Source organism: Arachis ipaensis, chromosome B10 (assembly GCF_059453495.1).
Source record: "Arachis ipaensis isolate K30076 ecotype BB chromosome B10, ASM5945349v1, whole genome shotgun sequence".
Lineage (NCBI taxonomy): Eukaryota > Viridiplantae > Streptophyta > Magnoliopsida > Fabales > Fabaceae > Arachis > Arachis ipaensis.
In genome coordinates, this window is record NC_142435.1 from 84,547,080 (window position 1) to 84,574,473 (window position 27,394).

Genomic DNA, 27,394 nt, shown 5'->3' on the forward strand with positions numbered 1-27,394 from the left:
AGCACGTGCATTCGTTAACCCAAAGGACATCACCACAAACTCATAGTATCCATAGCGCGTCCTAAACGCAGTCTTAGGGATGTCATCCTCCTTCACCTTTATCTGATGGTAACCGGATCTCAAATCGATCTTGGAAAACACTCCAGCTCCTTGCAATTGATCCATCAAGTCATCTATCCTTGGCAGTGGGTACTTGTTCTTCATAGTCACTTTGTTCAACTGTCGATAATCCACACACAATCGTATTCCTCCATCCTTCTTCTTCACCAATAAAACTGGCGCTTCCCATGGAGATACACTCGGTCGAATGAACATCTTGTCTAGAAGCTCTTCCAACTGATTCTTCAATTCAGCCAGCTCTATCGGAGCCATTCGATACGGCATAATCGACACTGGTCCGACTCTCGACACCAATTCAATCGCAAATTCAAAATCTCTCTGAGGTGGAAATTCTGGAATATCTTTTATGAACACCTCCAGAGAGTCTCTAACTACCGTAATTGGATCTAGTTCCTGATTATCACCTAACGTATTCGCAGCCAATAGAATATAACCCTGACACTCTTCCCCACTTCAGTGCATTATTACCGAGTTCAAGTAGTAACCCTCAGCTATCACCGCTCCCTTTTCTCCTTCTGGCATAAAATAAATTGACCACTCAAAGCAATCCAACAAAACTCGGTTCTTCGACAACCAATCAAACCCCAAAATTATCTCCAACCCAACCATTGGTAAACAGATCAAATCATTTACAAAGTCTCAACCCTGAAGCTTGAAACCTACTTATCTACAACCTGACCTAGTCATAACTATCTGATGTGGAGTATGTACATGCAGATCAAATACTAACTCTGACACTTTCAAGCCTAGTTCCTCAACCTTAGCAAACAAAATAAACGAATGTGAAGCTCCAGTATCATACAATGCAATCAAGTCTTTATCACCTATAAAACAGTTACCTCTCATCAACGGATCTGCCTTAGAAGCATTCTTGGCATTCACAGCAAATACTCGCCCTTGGTGCTGACTCTGACCCGCATTCGGGTTCTTCCCACGAGTGCAATTCCTCGCAAGGTGACCAGGCAAGCCACAGTTGAAGCAACCATTTAAACCAATCTTGCAAGAGTAATATGGATGAAAATGCCCACAACGCACACAAGTCAAATTCGGAGAAATCATACTCTGATTTCCTCTCCCTTTGGCATACTGAAACTGATTCTGAGTGTTCTTTCTGAAGCCTCCTTGTCCTTGAGGTGCATATCCTCCTCTGTTGAAATTCTGACCCCTTGGATGAAAATACTTGCCACGTCCTCGACTAGTGTTTCCTCCGTGAGTTTCCTTGGATGAAGCTACCATTATCGCATATTCCTCAACCATCCTCGCTTTGCTCACCAACTCAGAGAAGGTGCAAATCTCCATAGGAGTGATGAGTCCATATTTGATGAGATATTTTGGCTTGATTTGAGTGAATTTCATCACATAAACCTACACTTAAGCACCAAAAGAGTATACTTTTGTGTTTGATCCCTAAAGTGAACCTAAATGTGAAAACATGCTTTTTTGTGCTTAAATCAAGCAATTTAATTCCACTTTTATTCCATTTGATGCCATGACATATTTGTTGAGTGATTTCAGATCAAAGAGGCAAGAATGGATATGCAAAAGTGGAAGGAAGCATGTACAAAGGGAGAAAACATGAAGAAAATAAGGAGGAAGCATACAACCATGCGTGTGTGCACACAACCCTACGTGCATACGCACAAGAAGGAAATCAGTGTGCGTGCGTGCGCACAACACTCTGTGCATACGCACAAGTGGAAATTCAGCGAAGTGTACGTACGCACAGGTACCAGCACGTGACTTCAATTAAAAGTCACGTGGCTCGTGATTTTGGGGCTCTTTTGGCCCATTTCTGATGGCTTGGATGCTGAAATCAAAGGCTATGAAGGAGCAACAACACATAACAAAGGGAGCTCACTTTGGATTAGAAAATGCATTAGGAGTAGGAGTAGAGTAGAAATTCTCTCTTAGATTTAGTTAGGGTTTGTAGCATTTTATACTTCAAATTTTGATTTGGGATTATAGAAATTTTATTGTAAGTATTTCTTTAATTCTCTCTTTTATTATACCACTTGTTCTACACTTTCTTTTATTTTCATCTCTCTTGTCAATATATACATAGTTTTACAATTTTGGATTTCCATTTGGTCAATTTGATGTTTGATGATTATTGCATGTTTGTTTGAGTTGCTTTTATTGATTTTGAGCATTTATGATTCACAGCTTTCATTAATTTACCAAATTTGCCATGTTTTATTTTTATGCCCATTATGTGTTCGACGAAATGTCAATTTTGATTATGGGGTAATTTTCACCCCTTGGCTTGGGGAAAATGAGTATATGGATTACTAGAGCCATAGTGTCCAACATCTAGTGATAATTCTTGGGTTGTTAGTTGTTATTATTTCCACTAATGCTAGCTTTTTACAAATTAATTTGGTAAGTTAGTTAGGATTTGTGGGTTGATAACAATTATGCTCACTTAACTTACTCTTCGATGTTAAGGGTAGACTAAGTGAGATTAATCCATCATAATTATCATAGTTGTGGTTATGGGAAGGAAGGGATTCCATAACTCATCCCAAGTCAAGGTTTCATTTATGTTTTGAACTACTTTTCCATCACTTTATAGCATTACTTGTCCATATTACATACATAGATCTTTCATTCCTTTATTGCTTTATTAATTGCAATTTTGTCTTGTTCTTTTATTTCTTTATTTATTTACTTGAATCATTGAAAAACCCTTGCTTCTCATAACCAAAATTGCATGCGCTCATCAGTATTAGTCCCTAGGGAGAACGACCCGGGAGTTAAATACTCTCGGTTTATATTTGCTTTGAATTGTGACAATCTTTAGAATAATAATTTGATTATTGGCCAATTGTTGGTTTGGAGCTATACTTGCAACGAAGATCTATTTGGAAAAAATCCTAACCTACAATTTGGTCACTCATCAAATTTTGGTGCCGTTGCCGCGGAACTAGCGTCATAAGTGCTATATTTTTGTTGTTGTAAATATGTGAATAGTGTGAATACATACTTTTTGGGTTGTTTTCTTGTTTTTGCTATTAATTAGGATTTTGTTTCTTTTGTTACTTGATGTCTTTAGTTTTTATTTTCTATTTTCTCTATGAGTTATCACCCTCTTGGTTTGGAGTTTGGTTGTGATTATTTTGTAGGGCTTGATAACTTTAATTTTGGAGGAAATCATGGGATTGGATCATCAATTTTGGGAGAAGCAACCTCCTTTATATTACAATGAGCCATACCCTTCCCGATGCACATACCCAACCCTGGGATATGGTGGATTCCACTATGACTATATACCTCCACCACCATATACCTATGACCCCTATCCTTAACACAACCCTCAATCACTATATTTTCAAACACCACATCAATACCATCATCCACCTTCTTACGCATCACCTCAAGATACTCATCAACATGAACTACTTCCCACATATCCAACCTTCTTCCCAACCAATGAACCTTCCATCTTACCTAATTATGAAGCTTTCCCACCCTTGGCCCAAGAGACACAAGACCTTCAAGCCTTTCTCCAAGAGCAAGAAGGATTTTGAAGGACACAAGGGCAACTCATGGCTACCATAGCCGAAGCGGTAAACCGCTTGACTCTAATTCACTCATCCGATCAAGGCATTCCTCTTGAGGAATGTAAATGATCAACTAAGGCTTGTAGTGAAGAAGAGAGCATGGAGCCACGAGGGAAAGAGGACGGGTTGGAGCTTGAAGTGCAACAAGAGGGAGAAAGTGAAGTATGTGAATCGTAGGAGAGAAAAGAGGAGTTGAGGGAGATTGATCAAGATGAGGATTCCATTATTGATGATTTTTTGTCCTCCTTGATCAATCCCCTTAAGGATCCTAATGAGCCTCTTCACACTAAAATTGAGAGCGACATGGAGGTAGGCTTTTCACAACCTCCATGTTATGATATGAGTGATAGGGAAGAGGAGGAAGAGGTTGGTGAGGAAAAGAGTTGACAACTAAGAACATATTGAGTGGGTGGCAATTTCACCTATGAACTTCATTGGCCCCCATCAATATGCTATCTTGGAGACGGATTATCAACTCAAGGTCCTTCTTGGGTTGGTACGTGGTGGAAAAAGGAGTGCGCGTTGTGATAAACCCCGTTTTTAGGATTTATCATGTATAGATTTTGAGGGTTTTATCAATGATCTTCCACACTTATTCAAATAAAAATGTATGATTTTGTGTTCCTTTCCCAACTTTGCTCCTTAAATGAAAACATGCTTCTTTTGCAATAAAATTGATATATCATAATCCTCCTCTATTACCATTCGATGCCGTGACCCGTTTGTTAAGTGGTTTCAGAAGTTATAGGAAAAAAAATGGCCAAGGGGGATGAAGGAAGCAAGCATGAATGGAAGGAGCATGGAAAGATTAGAGTTTTGGAATTTGGGCATGGGCGCGCACGCGCACCGTACGCGTGCGCATGAATGTGCATCTTCAGAGCCAGCTGGATGGAGCCAAAACGAGAAGCCGGTGCGCTTATATGGCTGGGCCAGAAATCCTTGGACGCGCGCACGTACTGCGCGCCTGCGCGCACACTCGCACAAAGCCCTAGGGATGCGTACGCGTACTGTGTGCGTACGCGCCGATGGCCGCACGTGATTTTTAAGAAGAAAATGTGACCAGCAATTTCAGGCAGTTGCAGGCCCTGTTTTGGGGGGTAGAATTCTGGAGGGAAAAGCATAAGAAGACCAAGGATTAGGGGAGTTGAGACAGTTAGACATTATTCTAGATATTTTTGGGTAGTTAGTTATATTTTGCTTTTAGAGAGAGAAATTCCAACTTCTCTCTAGGATTTTACTTTCTCCATTGCAATTCTCCTTTGAATTCTTGGTGAGATCCATTGCTAATACACTTTTTCTTTGATACAAGTTGCAAATCTATTCTTCTTCTACTCTCAATTAGTATTCTTTTGATTCTTTCATTTAGATATAGATTTCTGACCTTGTTACTTTGACTTTTGGTTAATGAATTGAGGAATTTTATTCAATTGCTTGATTGTTGATGATTGCTTGGATTAGATAGCTTTAATTCAATTCTTTTCTCTCAATTTCATCATGTCTTCTATGATTGCCTACCAATTGTTTGTGAAAATGACAACCCTAGCTCTGGAGTAGATTTCCCTCACTTGGCTTAGGGGTTGAGCTATTGGAGACACTTGAGTAGTGGACAACAATTGTTGATTAGGAATTGAGAATTGCTAATTGACTTGGAGTGCAATAAAGCTAGACTTCCCTAGGGTGAGACTAGGACTTGTGACTCAAGTTAGTTATTTTCACTTGACTTTCCTCCATTATTAGGGGGTTAACTAGGTAAAGCAATAATCAATTGTCATCACAATTGAAGGAAACTACAATGATGGAACTTCCAATACTCATCCTTAGCCAAGGCTTTTATCCTAATCAATTATTGTTTACATTTGTTTAGCTTGAATTCTTGTACCAACTCTCAAAACCACAAAAGACTTCCTAATCAATAATGTGCATTCTAAGGTAATTCCTAGGGAGAACGACCTGGGACTAATACTCTCGGTCATAGATTTTAGAATTGTTTGACGCGATATTTTCATGTCGGTTAGACTATACTCACGATTGGATTCATTGCTAATTTCTATACCGGCATAAGAATTTCGTTCATCAGGTTGCCAAAGGAGTCCAAGGATCTTCAAGAAAATCAATTCAAGAGTTGCAGTTCAAGTGGGGTGTAGAGCACAATTGCGTGATTTCCGGAGAGTGTTGGGGTACTTCAAGGGTAAATTGAGACCTTGTCTATCCGACTTGGAGCATAGAGATCAACAAGAAGAAGAATGGGAAACTAGAGTGTAGGATCCCGGAGGACCTATGAAGTGCAAGCTTGGATGGAGGATCGAGGAGGAATGGAAACACAAGCCACCCTAGCTAGAGTCTCCTCAATAAATCTAAATTAAGGACTATAAATCAAAGTGCTAGGTGGAAGACACCCCCACCATGGTAACATCTTTCTTACCCTTTCTCTTTGTTTATAGTCTTCGTTTATTGCATTTTTGTTTATTTTGGTTAGCTTAGGATTAGTTTAATTTTGAATTTAGTAGGTTGGTTTAGGTATGGATCATGATTTTGTGAAGTTTTGAATGTTTGGGGTTGAATTTTGGTTGAGCCAAGGTTGAGTGCATTAGATTTTGAAAGAAAAATTTTTAGAAAAATAGGGCATGTGCGTGCGCACACCCTTGTGCGCACGCACACAACAACAAAATTCTACACACTAGGCATATGCACCCACCTGTGCGTATGCACACTAGCCTATATGCCCTCTGTTGAGAGTGCTCGCACGCTATGTGCGCGCACATCTCCCTCTGTTTTGCGCTCTGTGGGTGCGCACCTCCCTGTGCGTACGCACACGTCCTTACACTCTCTCTAGTGGGAGCGCTCGCCTGCCCTGTGCGTGTGAACCCCTTTCCTTTTTGCTTTTGAGTGTACACACAGACCTGTGTGAGCACGCACACATGATCCTTGTAAAAAAAAGTGTTTTGTGCGCGCACACAGGTTTGTACGTGTGCACACTTCTATATCCCCGTCCTGTTCGGAGCCCTCGCACATATTGTGCGAGCGCACACACCCCCTGTTCCGCCTTGTGTGCGTACAGACACATACCTATGCGTACGCATAGGTGCTGTTTTGGTTATTGTTTGTTGTGCTATTTTATATCAATTTTGCTCTTTCGCTTGCACAACTTCAATATCCAATAATTCCTACATTCAATTCACTCTTGTTGCAATTGCCTAAGCTTGCTTGTATTTAATTGATGCTCATCTCTTAGTTACATCTTAGGCCATTTAATTGAGGAACTTATTCTTACTTTTTGATTGTGTGGATGCCATTTTAACCAGCCGTTGTGTGTATTCTAACCGCGCGCATAATCGGAATACACACATGGCTCATCTTTTCATCATACCACATCACTATGCAAACTTTCTCAATTAGATGCTTATGTGATTTTTTCTTTACCTTTTTTGTGCTACTTGCCCTATGATTCCTAATTATACTTTATTCCTTTTTTATGAGGATGAGACATAGAGGCAAGGAGCCGAGAGAAGAGAAGGACACCGTGGACGAAGATGCCGAGAATATTTTGGACTTGGCAAATTCAACACAACCCAAGCCCCCGCATCCGCCAACCGAAGGTGGAGTGCTCTAGAGCCATTCTCCCCAGATTGTGTTCGTGCACGGAGGACCGTACAATGCTTAAGTATGGGGGAGGATTCGTCATTTCGGGGTGTAAACATTCTTTTCCGAACACTTTGCACTTTATTTTTGTTTCTTTTTTATTATGTTCTTGTAGATATTTGGAGTGTTTTCATTGTTGCATTGAACTTTCTTCTAGTATATATATACATCACAGTTCATCCATAGTTATTGCATGTTGCATTTTTGCATCTTTTTCTTAGTATATATTTTATAGATAGAAGTTGTGATTGTATGATGTGAATAGCAAGTGCCTAGTTCAATTTTGTCCTAATTGTTCATGTTAATTTTTGCGATGTTGAAAATTAGGAAGAGAACTAGGAAAATTTTGAAAAATTGCATCCATCACATCACACATACATATAGGAAATAATTTTGGTGAAAAATAACAAAGATTTCCAAGAATTTTGTTTTTAGGGCGTTCTATTGAATTGATTTGGAAAACTATTTTTACACTTGCTTGAATGATTTTTTTTGGAACATAGAAGAGAGATAGAACAAAACAACCTTGTGAGTTGTTGAGCCTTAATGAGTGGTTACACATTTTAACCACTACTTTTGTTCATTGTGTGCTATGCTCCTTCTATGATTGTGATCTTGGTTTTGCTTGATTCCTTATTTCCAATGTTTGATGTTTTGTTTGCATTTAACATGATTGAGGCCATCTTTGAGTTAAACTCACTCACCCATATAGCCTAACCCTTATATCTACCTTTGTAAGCCAATCTTGAACCTTTTAATCCCCTTTGTTCTAATTGTAACCACATCAAAACCCTAAGCGTAAAACCATGGAATGACCTTGAATTGCGTCCTTGATTAGCTTAGGTTGAAGAGTGAGTTTCATTTAAATGTGGGGGAATTTTGGGAAACATTGGTAGTAAATGAAAAAGTTTTTATTGGGTATGCTTTGAAAGAGAAAAATTTTGGAAAATGGGTGCACATTCATGTATCAATTTTCTTTAACCATATGCATTTGTCATAGAAAAAGAAAAGAAACGAAAAAAATGAAATGAAAAAAAAATTTAGTAATAAGATGGGAACAAAAGTTATCCCAAAAGAAAAAAAGAAAAAAAAAATATATATATATATATATAAAGAAATGCATATGTGAATTCGGATGAAAAAGATGCATGAATGTGTATAAAAAGGGAATGGAAGTTAGGTTGCATAGTTTATTATTTGGTTAATATAGGTTGAGTGGGCCACTTGAGCTAATTAAAGATCCAATTCCTTAGTCCACATAGCCATATTTATCCTACCTTAACCCTAACCCATTACAACCCTGTAAAGACCCCATGATACTTGCACTCACACATCACATATTTGTCGATTGTTAGATGAAAAGCAAATCCTTGAAAGCATGATTAGGAGGAGACTTGAGTGAATTGACCCTAAACACCGAGTGACTAGAGTGTATACACACCAAGTGAGGGTTCAATTACTCAATTCTATGTCTCCACCTCTCTTATCATGCATTCTTGTAAGTTGCTTCATTTTGATGAGTTGAATCAATTCTTTAGATTTTGATTGCATTGAATTAATTCTTTGCTTAGCCCTATATGTTTATATACTTGCTTGGGAATTTGATTATTTTCTCTCACCAAATCAATAGGAACCTATAGATAGTATAGATAAGTATAAATAGTATATAGTATACTTGCATGCATATTGGAAATTGATGAGTATAAATAGTATATAAGTTGTTTCCCTTTGATCATTCTCCTTGTTGGTTTAGCATGAGGACATGCTATTATTTAAGTATGGGGGAATTGATGAGTCCATACTTGATGAGATATTTTGATTTGATTTGAGTGGATTTCATCATATAAACCTACACATAAGCACAAAAAATAGCAAACTTTTGTGTTTGACCCCTAAAGTGAACCTAAATGTGAAAACATGCATTTTTATGCTTAAATCGAGCAATTTAATTCCACTTTTATTCCATTTGATGCCATGACATGTTTGTTGAGTGATTTCATATCGAAGAGGCAAGAATGGATATGCAAAAGTGGAAGGAAGCATGTACAAAGGGAGAAAACATGAAGAAAACAAGGAGGAAGCACACAGCCATGCGTGCGTGCGCACAACCCTACGTGCGTACGCACAAGTGGAAATTTAGCAAAGTGTGCGTACGCACACATCTATGCGTACTTACAGGTACCAGCACGTGACATCAATTAAAAGTCACGTGGCTCGCAATTTCGGGGCTCTTTTCGCCCATTTTTGATGGATTGGATGTTGAAATCAAAGGCTATATGAAGGAGCAACAGCACATAACAAAGGGAGCTCACTTTAGATTAGAAAATGCATTAGGAGTAGGAGTAGAGTAGAAATTCTCTCTAAGGTTTAGTTAGGGTTTGTAGCATTTTATACTTCAAGTTTTGATTTGCGATTATAGCAATTTTATTGTAAGTATTTCTTTAATTCTCTCTTTTATTAAACCACTTGTTCTACACTTTCTTTTATTTTCATATCTCTTGTCAATATATACATAGTTTTGCAATTTTGGATTTCTAGTTAGTTAATTTGATGTTTGATGATTATTCCATGTTTGTTTGAGTTGCTTTTATTGATTTTGAGCATTTATGATTCACAGCTTTCATTAATTTACCAATTTCGCCATGTTTTGTGTTTATGCCCATTATGTGTTCGATGAAATACCAATTTTGATTATGGGGTAATTTCCACCCCTTGGCTTGGAAAAAATGAGTATATGGATTACTAGAGCCATAATGTCCAACATTTAGTGATAATTCTTAGGTTGTTAGTTGTTATTGTTTTCACTAACGCTAGTGATGAATCCGTATTTGATGATGATTTTTGGTTGAAATTGAATGGATTTCATCATATAAACTTATACTTATTCCACTAAATAGCATGCATTTGAACTTTCCTCCTTATTTGTTCTTGATTATGAAAACATGCTCTTTTGTGCTTAATTCGATTAATTTTATTCCATTTACCTTCCATTCGATGTCTTGATGTTATTTGTGAGTGATTTCAGAGGTATAAGGCAGGAATGGCTTGGAGAAAATGGAAGAAGAGCATTCAAAGTGGAGGAAGCATGAAGAATTAAAGGAGAAGAGCTCAGCCTAGTGTGCGTATGCACAGACCTGCTTGCGTACGCACATCCATCAAATCAGAGCCACGCTTGTGCGTGAGCCGCACCGCGCGCGTCGGGCGTCCATTCAAGCATCACCTAGTGTGCGTGCGCACAACCTCCTGTGCGTATCCATGGGTAGAGATTTTTGGCAGAGTGTGTAGACGCACACGTCTGTGCATCCGCACAGGTGGACGCACATGCCTTCATTAAAATTTCACGTGACTCGCGATTTTGGTGGTTTGGGGGCCTATTTCTGAAGCCATTTACCTCATAAGGAAGGGAAAATGAAGACCATACCATAGGATAACATTAGTGTAGCTTAGGAGGAGTAGTAGATAGCTTTAGTATAGTTTTTCTTTAAGTTTTTCTTAATCTCTACTAGGGTTTGTACTAGGGTTTTTACATTCAAGTGCCATTTCCATTTTGATCTTGGATTTTGCTAGTTTCCATTGTAAGTATCTATTGTTATTACTCTTTATAGTTACATTGTTCTTACTCTTTCTTATAATTGAAGTTATAGTTCAATTTTACTTCTCTCTTGCAATTTCTATTTCTTTTTATGAATTTGATGATTGATGATTATTACATGCTTTCTTGAGTCTTTATTGTTGATTGAGATTATTTGTTGCTTTTGGTTTCAAGCTTTTTCTCATTTTTCCCATATTTAAGGTTTTTGCCCACCAAGTGTTTGACAAAATGTCAATTAGGATCTTGGGCTAGTTTTCTATCTCTTGGCTTTGGGAAAATGAGCAATTGGATTCCTAGAGTTTGAATGTCCAACATTTAGTGATAGTTTTGGATTGTTACTTGTTCTTATTCCCATTAATGCTATGTTGTTGCTATGGCAATTAGCAAGCAATTTAGGATTTGTGGGTTAAGAACACTTATGCTCATTTAACTTACTCTCCGATGTGAGGGTTGATCAAGTGAGATTGATCCATATTAGTTGTCATAGTTGTGGTTCCAACAAGGAAAGGACCCTTAGCTCACTCCAAGCCAAGATACCTTTTATGCTTCGATTTCTTCATACACATTTACATTAATTCCTTTTACATTTTACTTGTCTATATTTCATAGTTGCTTAATTAATTCCTATATTAGTTCATTTATTACAATTTTGCATGTTATTTTATTACTTTATATGTTTATCCCTTTATTGAAAACCCCATAATCCTCACAACCAAGATTACACACTCATTGGTCTCAAGTGTCCTTGGGAGATGACCCTGGGAATTGAAACTCCCGGAATTGAATTGGTTTTTTGAATTGTGACATATCCTTTGGATCAAACATTTGACTTGGGGATTAATCGTTGGTCTAGACTATACTTTCAACGATAGGATTCTAATTTGTGAAAACCTAGATCAACGGTGAATCACACCCGTTCTATCAAATTTGGCGCTGTTGCCGAGGAATGACTTTAACTGCAACGAGTGCTATAATTTTGGTTGTTGTGAATATGTGAATACTGTGAATATTTGGTTTTTGTTTGCTACTTGGCATTAATTTGTAGATATTGTTTCTATCTAGCTAGTCTTAGTAGTTGTTAATTATTTGGTTTGTTTATGTTTATTTGCCCATTCTTGTTTTGCTTTTCATAATTGCATGCTTCTATTGCTTCCTCAGTTGAATGACACGGTCGATTCCAAACCCGAGCCTGGCCCCTTTTGATCTGGATATAGAAAGAACTTTAACTCATATTAGGCAAGCTCGGCACCGGTTAGCATTTGTGAATAGTGAATCGGTCTTGCTTGAAGAGCACTCCAATTCACTATCACCATCAATCCGTGACCATCATTATTCTATTAATGAGGAAACCTTATATTCATCTGTAGGGAGTGCTAAAATCTCTTTGAGTGACTCAGGTGACAACACCATGGCGGATCCACCTCGTAGAATCACCTTAAGGGAAGCTGGAGCTCCTGATATTAACTTGCAACCGATACAAATCCGGTATCCGGCTTTGGATCCAAATTTTGAGCTTAAGACCGGCACAATCAACTTACTCCCCAAGTACAATTGACTACCCGGAGAAGACCCTCTTAATCATCTTAAGGATTTTCAAGTTGCATGCTCCACTACGAGAAGACATGGTGGAGATGAAGTAGTAGTTTTGGTGTTCACTTTCCCTTTCTCTTTGGAGGGAAAAGCGAAAGAATGGTTTTATACTCAACCAGGAGATGTGATTTCCAATTGGGAATTATTGCGTAAGGAATTTCTGGAAAAGTTCTATCCACCACAAAAGATGGACAAGCTGCAAAAGAAAATCTCTTGCATTATGCAACGAGATGGGGAGACTCTTTATGAGTACTGGAGAGATTCAAGAAGTTGTTGGAAGCTTGCCCTCACCACCGTATTGACGAGTTGGTACTTATTAGCTATTTTTGTCAAGGGATGAATCCCCAAGATAAGCTTTTTCTAAATGCCTCTAGTGGAGGATCCCTCACCAAAAACAAGACCGCCGAGGAAGCTTGGGAGATTATAGCGGACTTGGCGGACTCCACGCAACACTCAAGGGCAAGAAACCCACAACCAAAAGCTTTAAGTGAAGTTTCTCCTTCCAGAGATGCCATTTTGACCAAGACCCTCGGTGAGATGACATTTTTGTTGAGACAAATCACCCAAGGGCAACAAATTTCCCAAGCCTTGATATCTCCTCCACCTCAACCTCCAAGAATTAAAGGACCACCAAGATCATGTAGTATTTGTGCTTGTAACAACCATTACACTGATGAGTGCCCTTAACTCTAAGAGGACACTACATTAGCGGTAGCCAATCCATACCCATAAAGACCCAACTACAATCAACATGGAGGAAGTCAAAACCAAGGGTTCCCTTATGTTGGACATTTGGGAGGCTCCTTGCCAAGGTGGTTTATGTTTGTATCCATCTTTGAACCTCCAAGGGTGCTTGTCTTTCAATCGGTCATTAGAAGTTCCAACCATCTTCACCAAGCTTGGGTGAGGTTCTTTCCAAGATATGAGCTCCTAAAATTGATTTCCATGTTATGATCTAGGGTTCCATATCTTAATCTTCGCACCCATCTTTTAGTTGATCGCCTTGATTCCGTCCGGGTGACAAGAAAGCCGAATTCTCATGAAAGCACCAAACTACCCTCCTAGACCCATTTAATTGAGCATTACACCAATCCATACTCTGCAATTTTGAGCTTCCAACCATAATGAGCCTAGATTTACAACGCCAACCACTAAACATCCTCCTCTTTCACTTAATTCCATAAATCGCCCTAAGTTGGCCAACCGTCTCAAGCAGACTAAATTCAAGTGGATTAATAAAGCTGAGAGTTAGAAGTTTTACCCACTCAGATGAAGGATTGGATGACAACCTAGGTGGAGAAGCTTCCAACGATCTTGATAAAGCACACTCCACTCCCGTCCATCCTCTTCTAGAGGCTACCATCACTTGGCAAAGTTTTTCAAGTTCCTCCTTGATAAACCCCAGTTTTTTGGTTTATATTGTGTAGAATTTGGGGGTCTTGTCAATATTTCTCGCACTTATTCACAAGAAATGCATGGTTTTGTGTTCACTTCCTAATATTGCTTCATGATAAAAAATATGCTTATTTTGCCTCAAAATTGCCATATTTTAATCCTCTTCTATTGCCATTCGATGTCATGATGTATTTATTGAGTGAATTCAAGAATTATAGGGTAGGAATGGCCTAGAAGAGAGAAAGAAAGCATGCACAAAAGGGAGGAACATGAAGATTTGGATTTTGGGAAAAACAGCATTGGCGCACACGCGCACTCCATGCGCATGCATGGATGAGGATGGCTGGAAGCGGCGTGCAAGGATGGACGCATCTGTGCGGATCAGAGGATTCCTATCGACGTGCACGCACACTTGGCGCGCACGCGTGGATCACAAAAGCAATCGGCGCGCATGCACGCATGGCATGCACGCGCGGGAAGCTGCACGTGACCTCGTTAAAGAAAATCGTGCCAGGCAATTTCTGAGGCTCATCAGGCCCAAATTCAAGCTGTTTTTGCATGGAAATGACCCAAGGATGCTAGGGGAAAGGGGGAATCAATCATTTTACACTAAGACATAATTTTAGCTAGTTTTTGGTTCTTTGTTCTTCTAGAGAGAGAAACCCTTGTTCCTCTCTAGATCTAGTTTTAATTTGATCTTCCCTTGTTGAATTCTGAATTGGATCTTGTTAATTACTAGTTTTGATAGTTTAATTTGAATTCCTTAGTATAATTTTGCTTAGATCTTGTGTTAGTTTCATGAATTCTTGTCAATTGTCATTTTATACCCATTTCATGAATGTTGTGAATCTTGACTTGTTGATGTTACATTGATGATTACTATGATTAATTGTGTTGCTTGAATGATTGTATGTTGATAATTGATAGTGGGTACTTGTTAATTTCAATTTAATTGCAATTTGAACATGTCTTTTATTAATGCTTACCATGTGTTCGATGAATTATTTACTTTGATTATGGAGTAGTTCTCTTTACTCTTGGGTTAGGCTAAGGGAATTGGGTAAACTTGAGTCATTGGGTCTAATGGATTTGATGATTTGGGAGCCCTTAGTGGTCAATTTGATAGCCATTGATGCTAACCTTATATTAAGTCAATTAGTAGTGAGGTTAGAACTTATGGGTTAATGTTGACCAAACCATTTGACGTACTTCAAGTATAGAAGTAGACTTAATGAGTTTGGTTCCTCATAATTATCAGGATATGGTTATTAGACAAGGATGGTGACCCCAATTCCCATGCCTAGCCAAGATTTGCTTTTATCATTCCTATTTGAAAACCCAAATTCTTAATTACTTGACTTATTTATAGTTATTTGTTTAGTTTAGAATAGAATCATATTGGATGTTACTCTGTGATGCACGGAAAACTTGTCTCACAATAAATTCCCTTCGGCAAGTGTACCGAATTTGTCGTCAAGTAAAACCCACAATAGAGTGGGGTCGAATCCCACAGAGATTAATGGATTAAGCAATCAATGGTTAATTGATTATCCTAGTTAGACGATTCACATTTGGATGATGAGCAGCAGGAATTGTAAATTTACAGAAAAGTAAAGAAAGCAATAAAGTGCAGAAATAAAAATGGCAAGAAAAGTAAATGTAAGAAATAAAATGAACATTGGGATCAAGAGATATTGCAATCCTCCGGATCATGTTCATTCTCATCTCTTCCTCAATCAATGCACTCATTGATCTCCTTGGCAATTTTAATTGATCGAATTACAATTCCTTGTAATTCAATCTCTCAAATCTTGATCAATAGCCAATTCCTTGGTCAATTGCTCATGAGAAGAGATGAAGTATGGTCACTGATTATACCACATGCATTTCCCAAATCAAGTGTTGAGAGGATTATAGTCACATATCCATCCAAACCCAATTTGGTCTAGCATGAGAAAGTATTTCTAGCATGATCTCTTCATTCCTCTTTCAAGGTTCAGAAGAGATCCAAGTTTGAATAGCCTCTTTTCCAAGATACTACCCAATTGGATGAAGATCGAAAGCTTTCAAGTAAAATCAAGAGAAAAGAAAGAAGAAGAAGAATAAGAACTACAATTGATCCATTGAATCACAATAGAGCTCTCTAACCCAATGTAAAGAGTTAGTTGATCATTGCTCTACAAAAATAGAATAGAGAGAAAGTGCAGAAAAGTAAAGATGAAGATTCAAACTGAAATTGAAAATTCAACATTCATAAAATAAAAATTACAACTAAAAGAAAGAGAAAGAAAAGTGTGTGAGGGAAGGGAGTCCAAAGACCCCTCTTCAATCCCCTATTCCAGAATTGTCCAGATCCCCCCCAAGATGTCCTTTCAATGTAAAGACTAAGGCCTTTATATAGACTCTCCTAAATTACAAAATGAAATTAAAAGCAAATTACAATTAAATGAAAATTCCTATTCTAGATGCTTCTTGTGGTCTTGATTGGTTGACAATTGTGGGCTTCCTTGCTTTAGCTTTGAAGTGGACTTGAGAGAGAAGTGAGTCAAGTTATGGTCCAAGTGCTAAAGTTAGTGCTAAAGTTAGCCACACTAACGCTATAAGTGTGGCGTTAGTGCTAAAGTTATTGTGGCTAACGTTGCACTTGCTGCCCAATTGGTGTTTTTGGGGCTTAAAAGATACCTCTTGTTTGTGCTCCAATTTCATGCCCACTATAAAGTATTATATATCGTTAGAAATATCTGAATGTCAGCTTTCTAACGCAACTAGAATCACCTCAATTGGACCTCTGTAGCTCAAGTTATGCTCCTTTGAAGTGGACATGGTCACTGGCATAGTTGCTAGCGTTAATGGAAAACTTGAGTGCCAATAACGCTAGCGATCATGGCTTCATTATTACCAGTTTCTGAAGCTCAAACTTAGTGTCCACCCCACACAATTATATATTGTTAGAAATCCCTGGATGTCTACTTTCCAATGCCTTTGGAAACGCATCATTTGGAGCTCTACAACTCGAGTTACACTTCTTGGAAGGTGAAGAGGTCAGCTGGCCTTACTACAGGTTGATACCATATTCATCTTTGCACTTTCGGGGCAGGTTTTCTCCCTCAAATTTAGTGTCAACCATATAGTGCCATATATGCTTGGAAAGCTCTTGAATCCTACTTTCCAATGCCACTGAAATCACCTCATTTGGAGCTTTGTGGCTCAAGTTATGTGTGTTTGAAGAAGGCATGGTTAGGCTGCCAGGTGGGACTTTTGCCCACGTTATACGTGGCTCATAGTGGCTTGTGTGGGCATATTCCAACGTTAGTGACAATGTTGGGTGTCACTAACGTTGGCGATCACCTCCCTTCTTCACGTTAGCTTCCACGTTAACTAGGTTAACGTGGGAGTTAACGTGGCTTATTGGTGCTTGTGTGGGTTCCTTCCAACGTTAGTGACAATGTTTGGTGTCACTAACGTTGTCGACCACCTTGTTTCTTCACGTTAGCTTCCACGTTAACTAGGTTAACGTGGGAGTTAACGTGGCTTATTGTGACTTGGCCAACGTTAGTGATAAAGTTGAATGTCACTAACGTTGGCTTCCCCTTTACTTCTTAACGTTAGAGGGCACGTTAACTAAGTTAACGTGGCAACTAACGTGACCACTTATGAGCTTGGTCCAACGTTAGTGATAATGTTAAGTGTCACTAACATTGGCTCCATTTCCTTTCTTCAAAGTTAATGCCACTAACTTTTCTCACTAACGTTAGGGCTTTCCTTCCTTCCACGTTAGTGCCCACGTTAGTGTGACTAACGTAGCCACTAACGTGGCTTCTTCTCTTCTTCTTTTGGCCTAAAATCAATCAAACAAAGTGCATCAAAGTCTTGCTCTTAATCATGGGATCATGCATCATCCAATTTATCATATAATTCATGCAAAATTCTCATGAAATCATGTAAAGTGCACAATGTATGCTTGAATCAAGATGTAAGTGAATATCTATCCAAAACTAGCTTATTTTCCAAGAAAATGCATGAAACTACCTTAAAAACAGTAAAGAAAAGGTCAATGAAATTGGCCAAAATGCCCTGGCATCACTCTGTTGATTTGGAATTGCTCATGTCTTGCTTAGTTATTTGAATTAGTTTCTTGCATTGTAAGAATGCTTGCTTGTTAAGATTCCCATTTATTTTCTTGCTCATGACTTGCAACTCCGAAATTCTAACCAATATTGAAGCACATGTTTGCCCATTCCTTGTGAGACGACCCGAGGTTTGAATACTTCGGTTGTTTTTATTGGGGTTGAACTTGTGACAACCAAATCCCTTCTAAATTTGATAATCGAGGCTTGTTGTTGGTAGAGCTATACTTGCAATGTAACTTTACTGAGAAAATCTTTATCGACATAGTCCACGAGCGCACATCACTCCTCTTGCCAAGCTTTCTCAAGTTCACATTCTTCTTCACCAATTTCTTCTATCTCTTCCCCATCACTCTCGTCATAGATAGGAGGTCTAGTGAAATCTACTTCATCATCAAGTCCAAGCATATTGGGGAAGAACTCTTCAAGCTCGAAAGGGTCATATGTTGATGCGGAATCATCATATGCGGAATCATCATAGTAGGCCTTAGAGGTTGCACATCCTCCTCAACATTACTTTCTAGCCCACTGAGAGAAAACTCAACAAGATCGTTAAGGGGATTGATCAATATGGGCAAAAAATCACTAATGATGGAATCCACTTCTTGATCAATTTCCTTCAACTCTCTGTCCACTTCCGCAACATCACTCTCCTCTTTAACATCCCTTCCAGACTCCGTGGAAGAGGGCTCTTCAACTTGAGATTCCTTTATGTGCTCAACATATCCTAAACATCCACCCACTACTTCCTTTCATTCACTAATCTCTACCTCCTCCTCTTGTCGTACTCCTTGCTCTAACTCCTCTTCCTCACCATGGAGCTTCAAGTTCACTTCCTCACTAGGCTCCTTGATTGTTCCTCCACATTCAACAATAGGAGTACCTAGGATGCATGAGCTTAGGTGGGATGTTATGTGACTCACGGCTTCTACCATGCTAGCCATCCTTGCTCTTAACTACTTAAACTTATTTTCATCCTCCTCTTGTCGCCTTAAGATATAAGATTCAAGATCTCTCAGTTCTAACATGAGAGTTTCATCGGGAGATGATGGTGGAAGAGAGGGTTCATTGTTTGAGGAAAGGTTGTTGACCTCCTCCATTAACCGGAATTATAGCCTTCGTGTCCATGGCTTCCCAAGGAACACCCGCAGCAGCAAGTAAATTACATACCAATGCTGGAAATGGCAAATTACCCCGGGCATAGACTTAACCCATCGCTTGCTTGATAAGAAGCGGAATGTTCATCGGTCTCTCTGTGAGAACACACCAAATAAGCAAGGAGAGATCCGCCGTGAAGGACGACTTGTGGGTGCTAGGTAACACATAGTAGGATAGGATATGGGCCCAAACTCTAGCTTCTACAGTGAGGAACTGTACGTCAATGCACTTGGGCCGCATCCGGAATCGACCATGGGTCCAAAATGTCTCTGGTTCAGCAATGACTCGGAGGATCGAGTCCTAATCAAACCCAAACTCTTCTCGCTGACGTAAGACCTCTTGGTAGCCAGCCATGTCACTTGGTACTGGTAAGACATTAAGCACTTGCTGAATAGCCTCTTCTGAAATTCAGACTTGCTTCCGGCACACGTATATCGATTGAAGAGAGGGAAGATGGTAGTTAGTGTAGAATTCTACCACCCATGAGAGGTTGACCTCCTGTGGTTTTCTCAGAAGAAACTCCCATCTTCGCCGTTCAATACGGGGTAGAATGCAAGGAGCCACCTTGTCTGGCGGGGCGAGTAGATGCTCGGCATGATAGTTCCTTTCAACCATGGCGGGGAACACAAGTTCACAAAAGCGGTTGGGGAACCTTTAAGAATCCTTGCCGGTTTGCTCTTCTCTTTTTCATCAATAGGAGCGGGTGCCTTCGCCTTCTTAGAGAGGGGTTTGGCTCCTAGTGCGGGGTGCGCCTTGGAGTTCGACTTTTGGGGTGCCCTCTTTGTGGCTGGTTTCCTTGAAGCTTTTTCCTTGCCTTTCTTGGTGGCCATCCTGAAAAAAGAAGGGAAAGAAGGAAAGCATTAAACCCAAAGGATCATCTCAACATAAACATGCATGTGAAAAATAGTGCTCAAAAGAAATTGTGTCACAAAATGATTATAGAGGCATGGGTTACAATACTTCGCATGGGATGCAAGAGGGAGTAAGGCATGCAATATGGCATGAGAAGAATGATCTCAAGCATCCATAACAAAGAGCAGGTCATGTTCAATGAGTATCTAATTAGCAAGCATACGCTCTAAGCAAGCAAAGTGTACTCAATGCACTTAGAAGAGAGCAAGTGTATGAGGAGGAACCACCAAATTGAAGGTATATAACTAAAATAAACCAAAAAGGCATTCGTGTATTTCCTCGAACACTTGGTGTGCAGTTATCAAGCAATGAGCAGTTATGAGATACTCAACCAATTAGAAGCCCAAAATGAAATATCAATAATCACACAACATCACCTACTGAGAAAGATAATGAAAGGCAATCAAGAAGATCTATTAAAGCAAATTAAAACTCAAATTCAACATCCATGGAAAAGCAAGAAAAAAGAAAAGGTAAACAAACAAAAAGGAAGTAATGTAATCATGCAACTAAAAGAGAAAATAAGTGAATCAATAAGAAATGTCTCACTAGAAAAAAAGAATATGCAAAGAGAGTGAGAGATGATATATCGAAGAAGTAGAACCTTGAGAAGTGTAAAAAAAAACAAGGTGGAGTTTTCTTTTTGTGATAATGAGAAAGAGAGAGAGAGGATGTAGTACCACCAGAGGTGGTGGTGGTCGTCGGTGAGTAGCCAGAGACGGTAGTGGTGGGTTGTGGAGGAGAAAGAAGAGAAGAGAGGTGATGGAGAAAGAAGAAGAAAGAAACAAGAAAGAAGGTGGGAGAGGAACAAAAGCAGGGCGCGCTGGCTTTAAAACTGGTTCGCGTGACTGACGCGTGCGCGCACGGTGCATTGGCGCGTCGGTGAGGGTTGAGTGAGGGACGCGTACGCATGAAGATAGTTGGGCTCCTGGCACAGAGTTGGGACAAAGTAGGCCTAACTCTCGGTTTATTTGTACCAATGCAGCACAGGTGGCGCGGACGCATGCCTGAATGAGTTGGCGACCGGCGCGGAGACACCAAGTATGCCTGCACGTCAGTGCGGGCATAGAATAGGCACAAATATGGCACAACTCTCTGGTTTTTATACCAGAGAGTTCATATTGCACAACCGACGCACGCGCGCACAGTGCGCTTGTGCGTCGATGGCTAAGTTGCAAGGGGCGCGCAGGCGGCATACACGCTGGCGCGTGGGTGCTTGGCATGAAGTGGGCACAAGGTAGGCATAACTCTCGGGTTTTTAGACCAGGAGTATGAAATGCACCTCCGGCGCGCGTGCGCACAGTGCACTCGTGCGCGGATGCTCGTGCGCGGATGCCCATTTTTCCTTGTTTTTTTTTAAACAACATAGAAAGGGCTATTCTAACAAATTCTTGGCAGGTGTTTAATCTAGTAGTCAAGAAAACACTCACAAATTCATGCACTATTCAAAATATAGCATTCTCTCTACTTCAACAATTTGTCCATACCAAAATGATAAAACCTATATAAACATCCTAGTTATCCAACAAGATCAACAAAGTAGCATTCCTATGCAATCAATAACATTAAGAAGTCACAAAATGTACAAAAATCTAGAGCTAAAAGCAAGAAGGTATACACATGGAAGATCTTACCACGGTGGGGTACCTCCCAGCAAGCACTTTTCTTTAACGTCCTTAAGTTGGACGGTCAGTCGCTCAAGCTTCTCCTCCTCTAGGTGCATCCATTAGTAGGAACACCTCTAGCTCTTTTGGGAGCTTGTAGCCATGGTACTTCTTCGCTCTATGTCCATTCACCTTGAAAGTTGCGTCACTTTTAGGATCAAACAATTCCACCACCCCATATGGCTTTATCTCCTTCACCTTGAAGGGTCCTTCCCAACTAGAATGGAGCTTGCCAGGCATGAGTCTAAGCCTCGAGTTATATAGGATAACCTCATCACCTTCTTGAAAATCCTTCTTCCGGATGTGATGGTCATGAAATGATTTAGTCTTTTCCTTGTAGATCCGGGCATTCTCATATGCTTCGTTTCTCAAACACTCGAGCTCTTCTAGCTGTAATTTCCTGGCCACACCCGCCTTGGTTAAATCCATGTTGTACTGCTTTACCGCCCAATAGGCTTTATGCTCAATCTCCACCGGAAGGTGGCATGCCTTCCCATAGACGATCCAGAAGGGACTCATCCCAACGGAGTCTTGTAGACCGTCCTATACGCCCATAGTGCTTCTCTTAGCTGGAGGCTCCAATCCTTCCTTTGTTGACTTACCACTTTCTCCAAGATTCTCTTAATCTCCTGGTTGGACACTTCTGCATGTCCGTTGGTCTGTGGGTGATAAGCAGTTGCAACCTTATGCAATACCCTATAGTGCTTGAGTAGTGCCTCTACTTTCCTGTTACAAAAGTGGGATCCTTAGTCGCTCACGATTGCTCGTGGTGACCCATAACGGCATACAATGTTATTTCTAATAAAAGAAATGACGGTATTGGCGTCATCAAGGTGGGTAGGTATTGCTTCTACCCACTTTGACACGTATTCAACCGCTAACAGAATATATAGATACCCACTTGAGTTAAGAAACAGTCCCATAAAGTCAATTCCCATACATCAAATATCTCACAGAACAACATAGGTTGTTGAGGCATCTCATCCCTTTGGGACGTGTTTCCTGACTTCTGACACTAATGGCAAGACATACAAAACCGGTTAGCATCCTTAAATAAGGTTGGCCACCAGAATCTACAATCCAACACCTTTTTAGCTATCCGCTGTGGGCCAAAGTGGCCACCACATTCGGATGAATGGCAAGCTTCAAGAATGGGTTGGATATCAGATTCTGCAACACATCTTCGAATTACTTGGTCCATTCCCCTCCTCCATAAGTGAGGGTCATCCCAAATGTAGTATTTGGAATCACTCCTTAACTTGTCTCTTTGGTGTTTAGAAAAGTTAGGAGGGAAGATTTTTGCAACCAAGTAGTTCACCATTGGTGCAAACCAAGGAATGCTACCTGACACAGCATGCAACCTATCCAATGGGAACGAGTCATCGATCGGAAATGGGTTAAATTTTAAATTCTCAAGGCGGCTTAAATGATCTACAACTAAGTTTTGAGACCTACTCCGGTCCCTAATCTCAATGTCGAATTCTTGCAAGAGCAAGATCTAACGTATGAGTCTAGGTTTTGATTCATTCTTTGTCAATAAGTACCTCAAAGCTGCATGATCCATGTATAGCACTATCTTGGACCCTAGCAAATAAGATCTGAATTTATTTAAAGCATGAACAATAGCTAGGAGTTCCTTTTCTGTAGTGGTATAGTTGGATTGTGCTGCATCCAATGTTTTAGAAGAGTAAGCAATGACATAAGGGAGCTTACCATCGCAATGTGCAAGCACGGCACCTACAGCATGGTTTGACGCATCGCACATTATCTCAAACGGTAGCGTCTAGTTGGGGCCTCGCACAATCGGTGCTGTGGTAAAAACTCTCCGTAGCTCTTTAAATGCTCTCACACATGCATTATCAAACTCAAAGTCAACATCTTTTTGGAGTAGGCGCGACAATGACAAAGTAATCTTGCTGAAATCTTTAATAAAGCGCCTGTAGAATCCTACATGTCCCAAAAATGAGCGGACCTCCCTCACAGATGAGGGGTGAGGTAAAGTGGTGATAACATCGACCTTGGCCAGGTCTATAGAAATGCCTTCACTAGATACTACATGCCCCAACACTATACCTTGTCTTACCATAAAGTGACATTTTTCAAAATTCAAGACAAGTGACGAACGAGATTTTTGCCAGTAAAGAATATCATAAGAACAGTCGCGTTGTAGATATAGTTTCTAAACCAACAAAAATCCCTTTCGTGCAAACGTTCTGGTTGTCACAAGTAACAAACTCCTTTGAAATTGATAACCGAGTATTCAAACCTCGGGTCGTCTTCTCAAGGAACTGCAGGGAAGTATGTTCTTATTATTAGTTATGAAGATTGTAGAATTGGGGTTTCAAGAAGGAGGAACAAGTAATTTAATGACGAATAAATTAAATGGCAATTAAAAATAGATAAATAACTGTAAAATAAACTTTTAGCAAGGTATGAGAAATTGGAGGTCCTATTATTAACCTTTGTTAACCTTTACTAAGATAAAGGAAGGACAAGGGATTAATTGGTTTGATCTTCGAATCCTATTTATTTCCTAAGAAAAGATTGGGATTATGAAAGTTCAATTAAATTAACAAAGATAACAATTATCAATCACGTTGAGTTTGACAACTCTTGAGTTACTCATTTCTTAACCAAGACCAAAAGGAGAAAAATAAATCTACTTGGAATAAAAATGTCTTCAGAGTAAAAGTGACAATAGCATGAATAAGAGTAATTGATATTTTAACTGAAATACCTCAAATAACATTAATAAAAGAGTAATCTATAACATGAAAGGATTCACAAAGTAGATTCCAAAAGTGAATAAAAGGAATATTGAACCTGATCAAAAGAGATAATCCTGAAACTGAATGAAAAAATCCTAAATCTAAATCCTAATCCTAAAGAGAGAGAGAGAATCTCTCTCTAAACTAAATCTAATTCATAGAAAGTAAAAATTGGCGAGCTCCCTCTGAATGGATGCATTCCCTCACTTCATAACCTCTGGTCTATGCCTTCTGGACTTGGATTTGGGCCAAAAAGGGCTTCATAAATCGCTGGGAGCATTTTCTGCAATTTCTGGTGCGTGGCCTCTGTCACGCGTCCGCGTGGGTCACGCGGTCACGTCATTCGGAGCTTTTCTTGCCACGCGGTCGCGTCAGTCATGCGACCGCGTCATGTGCGTTCTGCTTAAGGCGCGCGGTCGCGTCAGTCATGCGGCCGCGTCGCTACTTCTTCGCGCTTGGCACGCGATCGCGTCGTCCATGCGATCGCGTGGATGCCAGTTTCTTCAAGGACTCCATTTTGTGCTTTCCTTCCATTTTTGTATGTTTCCTTTCCATCCTTTGAATCATTCCTGCCTTAGAAGATCTGAAACTACTCAACACACTGATCACGGCATCGAATGGAATTTAAGGTGATTAAAAGAATTAATTTAAAAGCATAGGACACACGTTTTTCATATACATCACATAATAAGGAAGGAGAAGTAAAACCATGCAATTAATATGAATAAGTTGGTGAAGGATTGAATAAATCTCTCAAATTAGGCACAAAATACATCATAAAATATGGGTTTATCAACCTCCCCACAATTAAATAATAGCATGTCCTCATGCTAAATCCAAGGTAATAAGTAAGGTTAAAGTGATGGGATGTCATGCAATGCAATCTAATCTAAATGCAACTACCTAAATGCATCATGCAATTCTAATTTATTCACTCATATATAAAGCTTACAGGTTGTTAAATTAATTCACATCCTCAAGGAGTCATATATATATAGCCAAGCCTTAGATATTCAATAAGCACTTTTACAATTGAGATGGGAGAAAAAGCATTTTATGAACTTGCAAGACAATTAGATAATTCAAACAGAGATAAATGTTAATGAGCTATTGAACCCTCACTGGATTTGTGTTTACTCTCTAGTCACTTAGTGTTTATTTGGTTAATCACTCTATTCCTCTTTTTATTCTTCCTTTCTATAACTTTGTTCTTTATCTAACCAATCAACAATTATAGAATACAGTCATACCAAAAATCATGAGGTCTTTAATTAAGGTTGTAATGGGGCCAAGGTAAAGGTAAGGATATATGTATAAGGCTAAGTGAGCTAATAAATGAATGCTTAATTAGACTAAGATCTCACCTAACATACATACTTAGTAAAACAAAATTTTTTTACCTATTTTCCCATTTTTTTTCCCACTTTTGGATGTTACATGCTCATGTTTCAACTTTTATTCTTATTCCATGTGCATTGCTTTTATTTTTACATTTGGGGAATTCTTTTGTATCCCCTTTATTAAATATTGAAAAATAAATTTTTTTTAATGTACATGGTAATTTAATCACTTTGATTTCTCATGAGCATGCTTCCCAAAATTTCTTATTTTGAGTTATTTTTATTATTTTCAATTTTTTCTACCTCTTATTTTTATCATCCATGTTCCCAATAGGTTTCTCACATTTTAAACTATTCATGATTTTCAATCTTAAGCTAACCAAGGATTCAACTTGGGATTTTATTTTGTTTTTCTGCTTAAGGCTAGTAATGTGGCTAATAGAATAAAAAGGGCATTTAAAAGCTCAAGGGGGTTAACAAGGGTGATGTAAAAGGTAGGCTATTTCGGGATAAGTGAGCTAAAATCAAATGATGGCCTCAATCATTCTTTTGGTATGTATCTATATTCTATATTATATATTCTATAATTGGACATATAGATTAAAACAAAGTAAAGAACATCAGAATATAAAAGAAGGGCAGAACACACAGGAATAAAAATTATGGTTTAAATGTAACAATACAATTAAGCTCAAAAACTCACAGGCTATGTGTTCTCTAGCTCAAAAATCATTTATCACTTATGTATGTCATGCAGGTTTAGTTAAAAATTCTCATTATTCTCAATGTAAAACTTATATTGAATGGCTTTAAAGTTCTAGTGCTTCTCCTTGATGAAGTGTTGTTAACTAACATGTAATGCTATATATACAAGGTGTGGGTTGCTTTGATTCTGTTAAAGTCTCTAGTTTACTTCCTTTTTCTTTTCAATTTTAACTAAGCTATCTTATGCTAAAAAGGGTAAACTATACTAATCAATCCACAATTTCTATAACTAATAAGTTAGAATTGTAACTAAGTGGCTAAAATATGGACTAAAAATGCAAAATGCAGAAATAGAGTAAAAATACATAAACAGTAGCAATGTATAAAGACTCAGAAAATAAAAATAAAAATAAAGAGAAAAATACAGAAAAATATCCAAAATAAAAGAAAAAGAGTCTGTAGTGGTTCACCAAAATAATACATCAGAGATGGCGACCTCCCCACACTTAAAATGAAGCATCGTCCCTGATGCTCACTCAAGCAGGGTGTGAAGGGGTGTCATCACTGGAAGGGATGGTAGCTGGTGTCTCTGTGTTGTCTCTGTGGTGGCTTCACCTCGTTTCCTTTTGCCGGAAGTGGCCTTGCCTTTTCCCCTTCTCTGGGAATCTGACATCCTAAAAAACAGAAAACCAGGATATAATAAAAATAGGAAGGGAAATAGGCAAATAATCAAAGAAAACACAAAGTGGCAAAGGAGCAATAGGATAATGAATATGAGTTAGGTAATATGTGCATTTAGGATTGTATAGGAGTGAAAAGTCTGA

General features: G+C 39.1%; 1 long non-coding RNA gene and 1 other non-coding gene across 2 annotated transcripts in view; both read right to left on the reverse strand.

The window, feature by feature from the left end:
* The window catches only part of LOC148580678 (uncharacterized), a 142,990-nt gene that overhangs the window by 23,291 nt on the left and 92,305 nt on the right, over positions 1-27,394 (reverse strand). The gene's annotated exons all lie outside the window — the stretch shown is intronic.
* On the reverse strand, positions 12,695-12,800 carry LOC148580680 (small nucleolar RNA R71). Its single transcript, XR_015898259.1, has one exon. It is a non-coding gene; the product is annotated as a small nucleolar RNA R71 (small nucleolar RNA).